Source organism: Podarcis liolepis (assembly GCF_965112155.1).
Source record: "Podarcis liolepis genome assembly, chromosome: 15".
NCBI lineage: Eukaryota > Metazoa > Chordata > Lepidosauria > Squamata > Lacertidae > Podarcis > Podarcis liolepis.
In genome coordinates, this window is record NC_139566.1 from 7,140,235 (window position 1) to 7,146,882 (window position 6,648).

Genomic DNA, 6,648 nt, shown 5'->3' on the forward strand with positions numbered 1-6,648 from the left:
TTTGATGTAAAATGAAGTTGGTGGAACATTATCCCAGAGGGGGAGAAGGGAGATCAGCATGTTGGAATGTGCAGTGCAGTTATTGTGAGAATCCAGCAACAGCTTCATTAAATACAATTTGCTCATACTCTTTATGGCTATTATTAAAGTAATTTGGTGTGTGATGCTGATGAGGCAATTTGTTGGCAGCTAATTAAGACTTTGGGCAGGAGGGGAAAGATCCTGTGTCCCAAAACCACAGGCCTGTGAGGCTTAGAGTATATAAGCCCATGGCATGGAGAGCTTTTCCATCAGTTCCACCAGAGCTTCAGACATCTCTCGGCTTCCTGTTGCTTGGAAAAGCAGGTAAGAGGGCTGACTCCAGAAGGGTTTGCGAGAACATTACTTGCCTTTTCAATGTATCTTTGTCTTCCTGTAGTAGATAGGTAGCCGTGTTGGTCTGCCATAGTCAAAATAAAAAAAATTCCTTCCAGTAGCACCTTAAAGACCAACTAAGTTAGTTCTTGGTATGAGCTTTCGTGTGCATGCACACTTCTTCAGATACACTGAAACAGAAGTTGCCAGATCCTTCTATATAGTGAGAAGGTGGGGAGGGGTGTTACTGAGAAGGGTGGTGGGAATGGGAGATAGGCAGATAGCTGAGAGAGCCTCTTGACGACTCTTAACGACTGTAATAGGTCTTACAGGAAAAGGCAAGGGGTGGGAAGGTGAGAAATGGTTTAGTTATGTATAGTGAGATAAGAATCCAATGTCTTTGTTCAGCCCAGGTCTTTTCATGGTTTTAAGTTTGGTAAGAGAAAGAGAAGCTGCTGAATTACAACTCATTACCAAACTTAAAACCATGAAAAGACCTGGGCTGAACAAAGACATTGGATTCTTATCTCACTATACATAACTAAACCATTTCTCACCTTCCCACCCCTTGCCTTTTCCTGTAAGACCTATTACAGTCGTTAAGAGTCGTCAAGAGGCTCTCTCAGCTATCTGCCTATCTCCCATTCCCACCACCCTTCTCAGTAACACCCCTCCCCACCTTCTCACTATATAGAAGGATCTGGCAACTTCTGTTTCAGTGTATCTGAAGAAGTGTGCATGCACACGAAAGCTCATACCAAGAACTAACTTAGTTGGTCTTTAAGGTGCTACTGGAAGGAATTTTTTTTATTTTGTCTTTGTCTTCCTGTTTCCTTTCCTCTGGGTCCCCCCCCCCTTTTAAATATGGATAGCATGGTGAATCTTAGAGCCGGTTCAAGTACAGAATGTGCGTCCCTGACAAAAGGGAAGGCAAATCTAAACATTAAGAGGTTTATTCGCTGTTGGCTGGATGCTTGGAAGAGCTGTGGATGGGGACAAAATGGCCACCCAGATGTTGTTGGACTGAAATTCCCATCAGCCCCAGCAAGCAGGGCTGAGGATAAGGGCTGATGGGAGCTGTAGTCTAGGAATTTCTGAATGACCACAACTTCCCCATCCCTGGTATAATGTCACCAGGCTGACGCTCCTGATCAGGCTCTTTCTCTACACATCCATCACTGCCAGTTGTCCAGTCTGGCTTTCCTTGGACTCCAGGGATACGTGTCTGCCACCATGCAAAAAAGATACTGGATGAAATGGGCCTTTAGTCTCATCCAGCAGGGCTTCTTGTTCTTCTGCAAGCTGTGGGAATTGCCTGCTCTGCACCATAGCACTGCAACTAGGGACACAAAACCTGTGACTCTTTAGATGTCAGGGACTGGGGAGAGGAGGAATGGTGGAGACCGCCTCCCCAGCCTAACCCTTCCAGAGAAGAGGAAGACAGTTCAGACAGGGGTTTGAGGGAGGTCACAGCTCAGAGGAAGATGAGAGGAAAAGCTGGGAAATAATGGGGGGGGGGGAGGAAGAGGAAGCACCGGGTGGGGTGTGTGACAGCTGGTGGACACCATGTATTTAGAAAGCATCCCAGACCACCCCCCCTTCTTGAACGCGGCGAGCCTTGAAAGTAAGAAAGCAAAGAGCTCAAAGGCAGAGGGCACAAGGCAGCAGATGTAGAGGTAAAGAATGAGGAAGCAGGAGAGACAGGAGAGAGTCACTCGGGAAATCACCATTATCCAAGAGGCTGGGTTCCAAAGACTCTCTGTGAATACTGAATAAAAAGTGGATGGTAAGAAACATTCCTTGTCTTTGAACCTTCCTGGGCAACTGGCTGTGGGAGTTGCTGGCATCTGCCTGACACCAGATACCCATCAGCCTCCAAGTCTCACCAGTCATACCAGCACTATTCTGGTAGGAACAGTGATTAGGGAAGATGGGGAGGAGTGGTTCACAACATCTGGAGGACTGCAGGATCTCCAAACTTTAATTAGAGGTACTTGGATATTTGTACATAGGATGGTCCCCATCCCGGCTTTAAAAGTAAAGGGACCCCCGGCCATTAGGTCCAGTCACGGACGACTCTGGGGTTGCGGCGCTCATCTCGCTTTACTGGCCGAGGGAGCCGGGGTACAGCTTCCGGGTCATGTGGCCAGCCTGAATAAGCTGCTTCTGGCGAACCAGAGCAGCGCACGGAAACACTGTTTACCTTCCTGCCGGAGCGGTACCTATTTATCTACTTCCACTTTGACATGCTTTCGAACTGCTAGGTTGGCAGGAGCAGGGACCGAGCAACGGGAGCTCACCCCATCACGGGGATTTGAACCGTCGACCTTCTGATCGGCATACCCTAGGCTCAGTGGTTTGGACCACAGCGCCACCCGCATCCCAGATATGCTTTAAGGCACAATAACATGTAAATCTTCTTTTAGTATTATGAATACACATTGTGATAAAATTTAAACAGATTTCTTGCATTGTAAAGGTGAGGCTAAATATCTCCCATTGGCCCCAGAACACTAAAACACTTGTCTATCTTTCTGCTCCCTCCTGTGTCCTTGCAGACTCATCTCCATCACTCAGCCATGGCAAACTGTGGACCATCCTGTGCTGTCCCATCTTGCGCTTCCACCCCAGTCGTCGGTTTTGGATCAGCAGGTCTTGGAGGCCTTGGAGGCCTTGGTGGCCTTGGTGGCCTTGGCCTTGGCGACACCTACGGCTATGGCTCCGGTGCCCTGGTTGGAGCCGGCATCCCTTCTGCTAGTCTTGGTATTCTTTCTGGTGTCGCCCCTTCATGCATCAACCAGGTCCCACCATCAGAGGTCGTGATCCAGCCACCAGCCTGCATCGTGACCATCCCAGGACCCATCCTCTCTGCTAGCTGTGAGCCCGTGGCCGTGGGAGGATACGCTCCATGCTCCCCTGGTGGTTTGGGCAGTGGGTTCCTAGGAGCCGGTTCTCTTGGAGCCGGTGCTCTTGGAGCTGGTGGTCTTAGAGGATCTCGTTTGGGACTTGGGAGTGGCTATGGATTCGTTGGAGACAGAGGAAGCATCTGTTACAGCCCCTGCTAAGTTAATATGGAAGGTTTATTAGGGGAAAGAATATGGACTGCAAAACGTTCAAGCCTGGGTTTAAGATATGCTGAGCATCCTCAATTCCTGATGAAGCCACTGGGCATTGGGGGCACCCAGCAAGCCTGAAAATCAGACCCACAACTATCTTTCATGCATCCTTTCTCATCTTAACATAATCCCCCTCTATCCCACTGTTTATGTGCTTTCCCCTCCCCTGGCTTTTATTTATTATCTGTACAGCTCTTCTGCACTCCTCCAGCAGACTAAAGAGCAAAACAACAACAACTGTGGACTTGTCCCCTGGAATTAATGCCCAGTCAGTTTGGTACATCTGTGAAAATGGCAGAGGTGGGAAAAGTTTTATAAATCCCACAAATAGAATTTATCTCATTCTGGGACAAGATTTGCAATACAGAGACAATTTATGTATATTTCTTCAGATTTGTCCTTTTCAAAAAATAACCAACTTCTTGAGAATTTGTTCAATTATGTATCTCTCCCCCACCCCTGGATTCCTAATAAAACTTACCCTGCATCATAGCTCTGGTCTCCTGTTCTATTTTAGCATTTAGACTCTTTTCTTCCTTAAAGATGGATTACTGTGAAGGGAGGGACGCGGGTGGCGCTGTGGGTAAAACCTCAGCGCCTAGGACTTGCCGATCGCATGGTCGGCGGTTCGAATCCCTGCGGCGGGGTGAGCTCCTGTTGTTCGGTCCCAGCTCCTGCCCACCTAGCAGTTCGAAAGCACCCTTAAGTGCAAGTAGATAAATAGGTACCGCTTTATAGCAGGAAGGTAAACGGCGTTTCCGTGTGCTGCTCTGGTGCCGGTTCGCCGGAGCACCTTGTCACGCTGGCCACGTGACCCGGAAGTGTCTGCGGACAGCGCTGGCTCCCGGCCTCTAGAGTGAGATGAGCGCACAACCCTAGAGTCTGTCAAGACTGGCCCGTACGGGCAGGGGTACCTTTACCTTTACCTTTACTGTGAAGAGAATCATCTGATGATTGGATTCCAATCAAGGCCTTCCATCTCTGGAGCATTCTTTGCAGGATTGGGGCACATTTTCAAGGAGTTAATAGAATCCTTACATGACACGGCGTAGGTGGGGTACATTACAGAGGGGGTCTCCAACATTTCTCAGAGCAATGGCACCCTCTAGGACTTTCCTGGCTCCAATGTAGCTTCTAAGGGTCCCATTCACTGCTTCCTAGATGGTCAGGGCTGTTCTATTTGCTTCCCAGAAAAGTTCCCAGTGCTTGAGGAGGGAGTTGGAAGACTTGACACACTCTTTCCTTTGGAATTTAATCAATAAAGTTGGTTGATCTTTGGTTCAGAGTAGACTTAATCATGGGAAGTTGGATCGACACAGTCCCTTCCACTACCTGTTCAGTCTCAATCACACTTCACAAGCATGGCTTAAAAAGAATATAAAAACACACACACAGAGATTCCATTAAAAAAATTCCTTCCTGTAGCACCTTAAAGACCAACTAAGTTAGTTCTTGGTATGAGCTTTCGTGTGCATGCACACTTCTTCAAAGAAGAAGTGTGCATGCACACGAAAGCTCATACCAAGAACTAACTTAGTTGGTCTTTAAGGTGCTACAGGAAGGAATTTTTTTATTTTGACTATGGCAGACCAACACGGCTACCCATCTGTAAAGAGATTCCATTGATAAAGAAAGCAAAAGTGATTTACAGTGGCTCAGTGTAGGGGGATGTATGGTGTGGGAGAAGCCACAGGCTGTGTAAGTTACTGCCTGTGCCATGTGGCAGCCCTTCCTCCAACCTGGGGAACTGTGGTGGTCCTATCAGCCAGCCCTCGGGTCTGCAGCTGCTGCTGCTATGTACTAGGTCAGCTCATGGTAAGACCACCCTTATCTATGGCTGGATTGTGGATTCACTAAGACCTGGGTGAACTGGGTGCATCTGGTCTCACCCTGTTGTGCCCACGTGGGTATTCGGCATAGTATCATGGTAGACTTGGCGCTCAAGGAGGGGGAGTTGCTGCTGTAGTCTATGGAGATTCTCTTCTTCCCTTCCTCTCTCCCTCCCAGCTCTCTGTTCAATTTGGGTAAGATCCAGAGCATGTGTCCTTAGCATTGGGCAATCAAGAAAGATTATGGATTCTGCTGATTTACTGCCCACCTCACCGACTAGCAGTCTCCCTGCCTGATCTGATGGAGCTGGTTTCGGAGGCAGTGTTGAGGAGGCCTAGACTGCTGGTTCTGGGGGACTTCAACAACCATGCCCAGGTTGGCATGGCTCAGGACTTCATGGCTACCATGACAACCATGGTTTTGCCCCAACATGTCACTGGCCAATGCATCTGGACCCTGTTTTCTCAACTGGGCAGGAAGATAAAAGAGAGAGAGAGAAAGGAAACATGTCCCTGTTAGTACTTCTCAACCTCTCAGCAGCTTTCGATACCGTCGACCATGGTAACCTTCTGGAGAGACTCTCTGAACTAGGGGTGTGTGACACCGCTTTGTGCTGGTTCCAGGTCTACTTGGATGGTTGTTCCCAGAGGGTGTTGCTTGGGGAGTGCTTCTCAGCCTCATGGAACCTTCAATTTGGGGTTCTGCAAGGCTCAATCCTATCCCCCCACATTGTTTAACATCTACATGAAAGTGCTGGGTGGGTTTATCCAGAGGTTTGGAGTACAGCAGTATGCTGATGACATTCAGCTCTATTTCTCCTTTACACCTGCAGGTGAGGCAGTGGAAGTGCTGGGCCAGTGTCTTCCTTCAGTAATAGACTGGATGAGACCCAACAAACTGAAGATCAATCCAGATAAGACTTAGTGGGTGGATCCCTAGACCAGATGGGTGGGAGATAGCCTGCTCTTGATGGAGTTATACTTCCTCTGAAGGAGCAGGTTCATTGCTTGGAGTTACTCCTGGATCCTTTGCTGTTGCTTGAGGCTCAGGTGCCCCCCCGCGATCCAGGCCATCACTGGAGGTTAACCCTATAACCACCATACTCCACAGAGAACAATTCACCAGCAACGCTATGGGGGACTTGGTGTCAATTCACAAAGCAGTCGGCTCTGCTGACAACCTTTATAAACTGTCCCTGCAACCCCTCAGTGCAGATGTTTTCATGAGACAACAACAGACATCACCAACCCTTGCTGCCTCTCCAGCTCTACTCCCTGCATCATTGGCCTTTGTGACCCAAAGCACTTACAGCAGTATTGTGAACAATTGCGATGAACCGAAACACAAG

At 48.5% G+C, this 6,648-nt stretch overlaps 1 long non-coding RNA gene across 1 annotated transcript; it reads left to right on the plus strand.

Moving 5' to 3' along the window:
- The first annotated feature begins 238 nt into the window (after positions 1-238).
- Positions 239-3,962, plus strand: LOC310694354. Its single transcript, XR_014519614.1, has 2 exons — positions 239-345; positions 2,913-3,962. It is a non-coding gene; the product is annotated as an uncharacterized lncRNA (long non-coding RNA).
- Positions 3,963-6,648: the final 2,686 nt, after the last annotated feature.